The sequence below is a fragment of the Hemicordylus capensis genome, chromosome 3 (genome assembly GCF_027244095.1).
Source record: "Hemicordylus capensis ecotype Gifberg chromosome 3, rHemCap1.1.pri, whole genome shotgun sequence".
NCBI classification, from domain to species: domain Eukaryota; kingdom Metazoa; phylum Chordata; class Lepidosauria; order Squamata; family Cordylidae; genus Hemicordylus; species Hemicordylus capensis.
Genome location: NC_069659.1, coordinates 341,047,464 through 341,059,212, shown reverse-complemented (window position 1 = coordinate 341,059,212; position 11,749 = coordinate 341,047,464).

Here is an 11,749-nt window from a genome sequence, read left to right as displayed (position 1 = left end):
AATAAATAAAATATTCTTTTATAGATTTTGGTGAAACTACATTCACCCTATCCTCCCTTACTCACCCGTCCACACCTTTGTCATCTAATGGTCCAACTGCCTTCCTCCTTCTGATGTATTTTAAAAGATTTTAGTGGTTTGTTTTATAATTTAGCAGTATGTTCTTCGCATTCTTTTTTTCTTGCTTGTTTGCTGTATATTCAGCCTACATTTGTTGTACCAGAGTTATACTCTTTTTAATTTTCTTCCTTTGGGCAAAGCTCCTATTTTCTAAAGGATACCTTCTTACTTTTTATAGCTTTGTTGACTCTGCTTGTTAACCATGCTGGCATCCTTATGGGACTTCTTCATACCTTTCCTAATCTGTGGTATACATTTTATCTGCACTTCTATTATCGTGGTTTTAAATTACCTGTTTTAATTCTAGAGGATTAAAATAGAAAGCTCTGCTTTGAAAGGGCCCTGTAGGACTCTGAATGTGCCAGAAGTTCACCTTATTTCTCCATTTAATAATTACTGGATCCATTTCATGGGGTAATCAATAGATTGCTGTGGATTTTCATCAGAGCACATGAATATAGTTGGGATGTGGAGATTAATTCCAAAGGGAAAGTGCTTGCGAAACAGTCAGTAGCATAGAAATGCTATTAGTGTCTGCACCCTTTATCGATCAGCTGGCTTCAGACAATCCTTTTCTAATAATCGGTTTATGAGAATAGAATGTATGCCTCTTTCAGCTAACTATGAGCATCACAATGGCAAACTAGGAGCATGTTAATGTTATGCAAAACTTTATAGCGCTTCTATGAAACATATTTGATATCTATACAATCACACAATTACCTGGGGGTTTTCCTCTCATTGTACATAGAGCATCAAGTAACTTTTTATTTTAGAATATTTGGCAAGGACCCAATAGAACATATAGCTCAACCGTTTAACATGGAGTAATCCATATTTGAAACATGCCCCAATGTCTGGCCAACATTGTCTTGAAAATATCCAAAGCAGAAAATTCCGTCTCCCTAGACAACTACATGAACTGACAGAATGCTATTGTATATTAACCCAATTCAGACATTATGCTGTGCGAGTGTACAGATATCTATACACCCATACAAGTGTTTGTGTGAAAGACTGTAACTGCATTCATGTTAAATGTGAAACTGGGTACAGGCCCCTCAAATGCATGGTAGAGATAGGAATTGTACTGTTATATCTGTGTTTAGCAGAAGCAGTGAATAACTGTACCTGTGTACATTTTTACACTTGTTGTGAATGGAGCTATTATACTCACAACATGATTGGAAAAGGGGTTATAAATTTATTATTTACAATTGCTGATCTGCAAGTTAGTTGACTGTTTAACCAACAGTCTCCCTTCCATTTCTCAGGGTGGATACACTCTCTCCCAGGGCCTGAGAAAGCATTTCCAACTGTGCACTATGCAGGGGCATCATTAGGGGGTGGCCCATGGGGCATGCACCCCCAGTGAAGTGCACAGAGCCTGAGATCTCATCAGCCACCTCCCCTGCCCCAAAATTTCTTGCAGCGGTGGGAGCACATGCACAGAGCATGGGAGGGAGATCTTGGCTTCACCTAGCACCCTGTTGCTTCATAGGAACATAGGAAGCATATCCCGAGTCAGACCATTGGTCTATCTAGCTCAGTATTGTCTTCACAGACTGGCAGCAGCTTCTCCAAGGTTGCAGGCAGGAATCTCTCTCAGCCTTGTCTTGGAGATGCCAGGGAGAGAACACCTTCCACTCTGCAGCTCCATCCCTGAGGGGAATATCTTACAGTGCTCACACTTCTAGTCTCCCTTTCATATATAACCAGGGCAGACCCTGCTTAGGTTAGGGGACAAATCATGCTTGCTACCACAAGACCAGCTCTCCTCTCCTTCCACCCTCATAGGTGCTTCCTTCTAATATTTACGACTTTAAAAAATACATAATTATACTTGGGGAGTATGATTGAGTTTAATTATCAAAAGTGGGGCTGTGGGCCTGGGCCCTGGATGTTTTAAGGGCACCAATACCCCTGGCACTATGGTCAGCCAATCCTGGCCTGGATCCATTAAACCAGTGGGTCCTCCTCCTCCTCCTCCCACGACAAGCACACCTTATCCACATACCTAATTGTGTGTCAAGGAAGTTATAGCTTTGAAAGGTTGGTTTAGGTGAGCCACCCTTCACCGCTCAAATGCCTTGAGGGTATTCACCATTCCAGCCTCAATCCCCTTTTCTCATCTGCTTCTCCTGAATCTGCCAGTATGGACTGAGTTAAGTGAAGTAAAAGGTAGGCAAACAAAGCAATCTGGAATGAGCAGCAAAAGCAGTTGGGCAAGACCTCTGTCTGAACATTCTGGAGAAGCTGCTGCCAGTCAGCGTACAATAAACAATACTGAACTGTTGGACCAGTGGTCTCATGCAGCAAATTCATATTCTTAAATTATCCATGTGACAAAAATATCAGACTATGGCAAGCCCCTAAATACTAGTGATGCAGATTGAGTTTGCACATAAAGAATCATCATGAAGTATGATTCTGAAACCAATCAGAGTGAAGGCAATACTTCAAAAACACATTCTGATGTCTGCTGGCAGGTGAGGGAAGATGGCCTCCAGCGATGAGATGAGAAGGTGGTCTCCTGCACTCTGGCAGATGGAGGAGTGCAGATGCCCTCAGGCAGATCGGGCCCCACACCATCATACATCATAAAGTGCCTCCACATGAGCCTTGTGCAACCTTGAACCGATGCACTGTTGCACCTCTGAGGCAACAGCAGAAAGGATACTTTGAACCACACCAAGGGAGAGCACCAAAAGCCATTTTTTTCCTGGCTGCTTTCTTGCAAGTGTTTTAAAGACACAATGGGGGAAACAGAACTTCATCAACCTCCTCTTTCCTCCATACAATTTCAGAAGATACATTGCAGTAATGAAGGCCTAGCCATGTACACTTAATTATGCACCGCACATGTAATATGCTGCAAAATATGCATTTTCAAACTGATCCTTGGACCACTTTACATTGTTGATACTATCAAAAAAAAATTGAATATAAATGAATATGTCACAATAAATAAAGGCCCTCTGCTGGCTTCTATTAATATTTAAAAGCAATGTGTGAGGTTTTATTAACTTGAATAAGGACTCCTTTTTTACATTTCATTTGCATAAATTAAATATTCTCTTGCTATTATAGATATGTTTCCTTTCCCTGCTTCAGTGGTCTGATTAAAGAGAGGGAGGGGGTTTGGGGGAGGGGAAATAGATGCAAACGGATTCTAATAGACTTCCGAGATATATGGCATCTTGTTAAAAATTCATGCAGGCCAGAATACTAGAAGGTCAGAAAATGTCTTTGAAATTCTGCCAAGGCTCTTTTTGATAATTCATGCAGGTTTTAAAAGGGAAATTCCTCATTAGATAGGACCTAATGCTTATTAATTTATACTCCTAAGGCAGAAGCTGAATATTAAGTGGTAGACTCAGTTAATCCATTTATTAAATATCAAAGACCATATGTTTTCACCCAGTATCCTTGCTTATTGATTAATGGCCTTAGACCAATACAGATAAAAAGCAGAGGAAGTTATTTCAAAGGTATGTCACCAACCTCAGCCAGCCCTCACCCTGCCCTCCTGTGGAAGACAAATCACCTTTTTGCAGACAGGACACATCATCACAAGCTAAAAGCAGATGTGCAGCAACCTAGGGGTTCCATGGATTATGAGTCAGCTGTGGAATGGGAAGGGTATCAGTACATGAGGACATAGTTAGAGAGTTTGCTGTGGAGAAGAGGGGGCAGCACTACCAGTGTCACAAATGGGGGAAAGTGCAGTAAAAGACCTCCATTACCAGCCAGTCTTGAGAGAAGCAAAATAATTCCTACCTGACCCCCAAAGTGGCAACCAGCCGAATCCCACACTGTTCTCAAGGACGAAAGGAAGGGATTCGTCTCCAACACAGAATGAGGACCTGGGGAGAAGCACACTGAAAACAGTGCTGAAGCTCTGCCCCTCTCAGGTCTGTGTCCAATCAAAAAGCCCCCAAGTCTCATGCTTCATATGAAGTTGGTTGGGGCCAATGTTCTCTCTCATTTTTTCATCTGTATGAGGAATGGGTTTTGTTCTGGGCGGCAATATCAAAGCAGTGTGTGCACACATGCATTCAGAGTGGGGCCTTCCTGATTCAACCTGAGCGGGATCTAAAACTAACTGAGCGGACATCCAAAAACTTGTGAGCACGCACATATGCATACACCTTAGAGGGAACACTGGTTGGGGCAAATAAACCACACCCAGACACATTTGGGAGATTGGCATCATTCTCCAATATTTCTCCATAGAGGAACCCTGAAATTCTCTTTCAAATTGAACTTTGGAGAAATTTTGGTTCCATCATGAAAAGGGTTAGGGCATGCATTAGAACATTCTGTTTTAAAAGTGGGGAGGAAATACAAATTTTCTGTTTGTGCAATGATTTCTGAAACAACCATTGCACAAGCAGAAGTATAACTGCTATAGAAGCCACTTATTATAGTGCTAGGCGAACTCTTAAGCATGTACTAGTGGCTATTTTAATCCTGCTCACACTTCTTTGGATACAACTCCAATGTTTCCTGTCCTATCAGCAAGTGGAGAGCTGATCTTGTTGTAGCAAGCGGGGTGCACCTTGGTGGAAGGCTGACTACACATTAGCACTGTCTGCTGTAAGATATTCCCCTTAGGGGTTGGGACTGGGAGAGCATCTGCTTGCATGCAGAAGGCAGAGCATTATTGAGAGTTAGAGCATCAGTGGTAGAGCATCTGCTTGCATGCGGAAGGTCCATAAGAACATAAGAACAACCCTGCTGGATCAGGCTGAAGGCCCATCTAGTTCAGCATCGTGTTTCATACAGTGGCCCACCAGATGCCACTGGAAGCCACAGGCAGGAGTTGAAAGGGGCATGCCCTCTCTCCTGCTGTTACTCCCTGCAGCTGGTACTCAGACTTCGCAGTGTGGCCAGAACCTAAGGGGTATACTCTTGAGTCAAATGGGCCGTAACCCAAAATTTGGCTTTAAAAAAGCCAAATCTGGCAACAGAGATTAGTGTTATGTGAGAGGGAGAAGAATTCCTCTCTATCCACTTTCTCCACAACATGCATGATTTTATAGACCTCTGTCATGTCTCCCAGCAGTCGTCTTTTTTCTAAACTAAATAGCCCCAGGTGTTGTAGCCTTGCCTCATAAGGAAGGTTCAATCCCAGGTTCAATCCTGCCTGAAAACTTAAAGATCCACTGCCGGTGAGTGCAGACAGTACTGAGCTAGATGGACCAGTGGTTTGACTTGGTAAAAGGCAACTTCCAATATTCACAGTTGTTCTTTTTGATATCTTTTTGAGAACCCATCCCCCCCATCATCTTTTTAATGTGAAGATGAACATCTGAACTTTGAACAGTGAACATCTGAACTTTGATGACTATCAGCATTCACTTGCAGTTATTGACAATCCGAGGCAAATGGGTGAATGCCTAAAACCTCTGAGCTTCACTGGTGATGCTAATGCAGCTTTGAAGTAGGCAGGCAGCATCTGGCTTCACCTGCCCACTCCATCCATTAGAAAGGTCAGTGAGCAGCAGAGCTGATTGCAGCTGCCCACCTTGAGTAGTGACACCAGTAGACAGAGTGAGTGGGTGAAGCTTGATGCTGCCTGTCTGCTTCAAAGCTAGAACATCAGGGGTGGCAGGCAGGAGGACAGGCAGAGTGCACCCTGGGGGGAGGAGGGAAGAGGAGCAGGCAAGGTCAGAACAGCACTCCCAGGATGGGGGGAAAGGGCTCCAAGAGAGGCAGATGAAACACACATTTGTGTTTAAGGTCATGTTAAGCTTAAACAAATATTTTTACAACTGTGCAGAGAATACAAATAAGGAAAAAAGACTCACACATGTCATAAACCCCAAGTCTGACCCCAGTCACTGAGGACACTCAGGATGAGATGGGTTTAAGGGGACTCCATCTCCAACACCTCTTGCCTGTGGGCTCCCCAGAGGCATCTGGTGGGCGACTGTGTGAAACAGGATGCTGGACTAGATGGACTTTGTGCCTGATCCAGCAGGGCTGTTCTTATGTTCTTAACACCAGGGTTCCCTCTACCTGCTGAGCCCCTCGAAACTCCCCTAACCTTGTCCTCTGACTCAGGATGAAGCAGAGGCACCTGCACTTTAAGCTGCCCAGTTCTGCCATAGCCAGCCCTTGAAAAACAGGGCACAGGCCCTTTAAGACCTGGGCAGCCCTGGGTGCTCTGCATATGGCTTCAGTTTGCATCTGCATCTTGTTGAAACAACTTCGTTGTAGATGCACTCTCAAGTGTTCTAATTCCCTGCTCTTTCGGATTCCTAGACTCTGACCCCTTGTTTTTAGTGACCTTGACTTTGCCTGCTCATGACAGACTGATTCCTGGCTCTGGACCTCTTACTTGTTGTGACCTTGACTGTGCTGGCTGATTCCTGACCCTCTGCCTGCTGCGATTTCAGATTAGTTTGCCTCTGTGGTGTGCTTCCTGACTCTCTTTGGATGTATCTTTCTCCTGTCAAACATACCCCATCCAGGTATGACAAACAGTTCAGGTTCAGATTATACCTTTCCAGATCACATGACTAGCAAGGGGGATGTTCAAAGAGGATGCCCTTACATTCATATCTCTTTAGGATGTGTGTGCAGGAAGGGAAGGTGTTCAACCAAATGGCTCTTCTACAAGCACTCCAAATACTTGAGTAGACAAGTACATGGATTACATGTAGAGGGGACATATGGATGAACAGTCCCCACATGTGATAAAGGGACATACTGGGAAGGTGTCAGAACATCAGTGGAGGACAATGCAACCGGCAGGCTCCTGACCTGACCCTTTTCTAATTGTGTGGGCCAGTAAGGTATTATCTGAACCAGCTTGTTGCAAACCAAATATTTGCATTTGGTCTCAGAGGGATATAATTGACATCTTTTACTTCAGGGGTTCCCAAACTTGGGTTCCCAGATGTTGTTGGACTTCCATTCCCATGTTCCCGAGTCACAATTACCTTTGGCCTTTGGTCATTGTAGTCCAACAACATCTGGGATTCCAAGTTTGAGGGCTGCTGAGAAATAGAATAGAAAACATTAATAGAAAATGCACCTCATTCAGCATCTACAGAAATGGATGGCTCTAAAATAGAAAGATAGGAGAAAATTAATGAGAAGTCATCTACTAAGACAGTTGACCAGTAAAAATGACCACAATGAAGGTGGGGAAACCAGTCCCAACTGGTGCAGAAATAGGTGGGATCCTGGTTCTGTCTGACCCTTGCTTCTCACCAATATATTTCTCCATATTTACTAGATTTGTTCATCACAATTCACAACACTAGTCCAACAAACACATACATCAGATCAATTTGGAGGTGACTGCATGATTATTTGCGAGTACCCGATATGATTTTTGATGGCCTTCATCTTTTACCCAGGAAAGATATCTCCCTCCGAAAAATTACTTCAAGGTTGCCTTTTGGAATGGCCCCCTTGCATGTTTCCGGAAGACCTTCCTTGCCATTAAGGCAGACTCAATGGAACATAACATTCCTCTTTTAAACCACCTAACCCACCCTTCATTTACAACACTCATTATCTTTTGTTTTAAATTTAGTTAGAAACCACAGCCAATCCTAGCATGTCCAGACTGTGAAATTAGCCAGGCATCTTCTGGATTGCAAAATAACATGTGCAGTTGAGGTTTCCATCATTATCGCGGAGTGAATGCAGAGCAAGCCCCGTCAATAAAAGACTTGCTGAATAACGTTGCTGATGAACAAAGGCAGACGGTCTCCATGAAAGCATCACCAAATACAATCTATTTTGATATTTGGTTTGGATAATGAATCCTGATGATAATAAGCTGAACCCTCGCTGCAAACACACCAGGATCATGCTGAGTAAGATTAACAATGCTCCTTGACTGCCTGCCTGTTTAGCTAGCAGCATTAACCACCAGGAGCACAAAAGATTTAATGCCCAGATGCTGAGCAATTTGAGATGCAGAAGCACCCTACAGTGAAGCAATTATTGCCTTGGAGGGTCTTATTATCCTCATCCTGCCATGAATTCTGCAAAGACAGTTCCCACTTCCACTGATGTGTATTTACCAAAGCAGAATCCTGTAAAACAACTTTTGATTGGGAGTGGTTTCTCATCCCACCAGTTTCACCTTCTCTTTCCTCCCTCAAGTCAGCCTATTCGCACAGGAGAAGAAATGGAAGTATTTCTCCACTAAGTTTGTATGCAGCCCAACATGGTTCTGGCCAATAGTGTGTCACATAGGAACACATCTTGCCTTATACCAAGTCAGACCATTCGTCCATCTAACTCAGTATTGCCTTCACAAACTGGCCACGGCTTCTCCAAGGTTGCAGACAGGAGTCTCTCTCAGTCCTATCTTGGAGATGCCAGGGTGGAATCTTCTTCATGCAAGCAAGCAAGCATGCACACATGCGGATGTTCTTCTCAGAGCAGTCTCATCCCCTAAGGGGAATAGCATACAGTGCTCACACATGTAATCTCCCATTCAAATGCAAACCAGGATGGACCCTGCTTAGAAAAGGAGACAATTCATGCTTGCTGCCACAAGACCAGCTCTCCTTTCCATAGACATCATTCACATATTTTGTGAATGAAACCAGGAGCGGCCCTTTCTTAAGGCAAGGTGAGGCAGTCACCTCAGGTGGTAGGTGACTGAGGCACCAGCAGGATGGCAAGATGCTCCCAGCTGCTGCCATCAGAGCAGCTTTTTTTCTGACTCTTCCAAGTGTTGCAAAGAGAGCCTCTCTTCACAGACCTTGCAATGTTTACAAGAAGCACAACAAGAGAAGGGGAGGCCACTAGCATCCTTCCACTGTCCCCATCCCCTGCACCACTTTGAAAGCTTGCAAAGCTAAGTTTTGAAAGGAAGCTAGCCCCCACAAGGGTCTTGGGGTAGTGGGACTAGATAGGACTTGGGCCTGATCCAGCAGAGCTATTCTTATGTTCTTATGTACAGGAGTCAGAGAATAATAGGGAGGAAAAGACAATTTTCTCCTAAGAGATGGCTAAACACTAGGACTATGCATGGGCCCTGTTATCGGGTTGATCATAATCCTGGCCATTCTCTCATCAGACTAACTATGTAAAGGGTGGTCAGGATCACATCAAGCTGAAAGTGGTTATCTTGATGCATCAGGATGGAGGAAGGGGTGTTACCTTTACTGAAGAGCCAGATTCTTTGAAGAAACAGGTACTGGGGCTTGCTGTTGGCCTTCTAAAATGATAAAGCCAACAGATAAAAGATACACACGTGTTCGTTTGTTTGTTTAAAAACTTCCTTCATTTTGTTTTGGTAAGTAGCAGCTGAATATTTCATTATATTTAATAAGGCTATGTGTTGCCATCTTGAATTGGGGTGGATATCATCACACACTATGATGTAAGAACATACTAAAAGCCCTGCTGGATCAGACCCAAGGCCATCTAGTCCAGCATCCTGTTTCACACAGTAGCCCACCAGATGTCTCTGGGAAGTGCACAGGCAAGAACTGAGGGCATGCCTTCTCTCCTGCTGTCACTCCCCTGCAACTGGTATTTAGAAGAATCTTGTCTCCGAGGCTGGAGGTGGCCTAGAACCCTCAGACTAGTAGCCATTGAGAGACTTGTCCTCCATGAATTTATTTAAGCTCTTCTTAAAGTCATTCAGGCTGGTGGCTGTCATCCAAGCTAGTAGCCATCATCACATCCCATGACAGAGAATTCCATTGCAGAGAACTCCATATGCATTGTGTGAAAAAGTACTTCCTTGTGTTGGTCCTAAATTTCTTGGCAATGTTTCATGGGATGGCCCCTGGTTCTAGTATTATGTGAGAGGGAGAAAAAATTTCTCTCTCTCCACATCATGCATAATTTTACAGACATCTATCATATCTCCCCTCCATCGTCTTTTCCTCCCCCTTCTAAACTAAAAATCCCCAGGTGTTGTAGCCTTGCCTTTAAAGAAGGTGTTCAAGGCAGTTAGATGAAACGGAAGAGGAAGCAGCTATGACATTATATGCCAAGAGTGACTAGCAGAAAAAACAATGGCGGCGGGGGGGGGGTGGGGATTTGGTGCTAGAAATTATTCCCAGAAAAGTTCAGATTCTGCTTTCCCACAACAGCTCCTGTTAGTTACTCTTATATAAGTTTGTCACCCATTTCTGCAGCTTACCTTTTGGAAGCCAATGTATAGATGATCTCTAGGTTCAATCAATAGTGTGTCATGGGCAAGTTGTTAAAGACTTAAATGCCCTGTCCAACAAAGGTAGTCACCTGAGCCATTTCCCTGTAAGAGACAGTGCACACAGTCACCTTGGCTGAACCACACTACTTGGAAGTAGTTTTCATGAACCTAATATTGAGATGCTGATAATGTGACATGAGGAACATTTTTAACATGAAACCAATCATCTTTGCAGAATTCAATCAAGTTAGAAATGTATTAAAAGAAGTCAGCACGGAAAACATATCATTTTGAGAGAAACAAAAAGATATAAATGAATGTGGGGAAATCTGGAACTATTTTGATTTATAGAACTGTCTTATCCCCATTAATTCAGTTTTTTTTTTTTTAAAGAAAATCCTTTGGAAGTAGTTGTTCTTGTTGCCATAATGGGATAGGGTGAATCAAGGCTCCAGAATTTGTAGAGAACATACAGAATACCTCATGACTCTGTGGATTATTATTTTCAGGATTTTTGAAGACCTGGGAAGCAACAAGGATGGAGTCATTGGGGTCATTCCCTGAGCAAAAGCTTGACGTACATAAAATACTGTAGTTGACATCCTACCCATGGCTGACATCCTATTGATTCATGAAATACCATGGTTGACATCCTAACTCAGCAAGGACACAATGAACGCTTGGTATGTTTTAATCAAAATGATATGTTGTTGAGAGAAACAATGACCCCATTCTCACAATTAGAGAATGGGCTCGGGCAGGGTGAGGTGAGGAAGCCGTGAAAAGCTTACCTCCCCAGCAGACAATCCAGTCCACGTTGCTGAGTGGCTGCATCGGCCGCCCAGATAATTGCCAGCTTCTTCTGGTAGCAGGGAGGGGGCAGGGAGGTTTGGGGGCCAGGAGGCCCCCCGAGCTTCCACAGTGCACCACACAAGTGTGCAGTGCATTATGGGGAGCCTCCCGACACTGGTTGGGAGGCTACTTGCGTGTTAGAGCCACACGAAGCTGCACGACAATGACACACAAGCATTTAGCCCCCTTTTTGGCACCATCATGCCCAAAACCCGGGCTAAGCAGCGGGTTCCCCAAATGGGCTTGCCGCTACACTGTAGCCAGGAGCTGTGCGGCTCCCAGAGGTACACACACACACACACACACACACACACCAAAAATCGGGCTAGGCTTTATTAGCCCAGTTTTCAGTGCATGTTTGAATAGCTTTGAGAAGTAATTTCTGGTGCTTCTGGTTTGGAGTAAAGCATTCCAGTTGTATATCGGAATTGCATATATTGGCTTGAAGAAAACAATCAACTTGAAGAATGTGAAGTATCAAATAACAAATAAGAAACATGTTCGTGATCAAGAATCCTGAACTGAACACATTAACTAGCTGAGATATTATATAAATAGTCCCATTTCATGTTGTCTTTCTACAAATATATATTTGATCAGTATGCAGTCTAAGAAAAGCATCACAGTAATAGC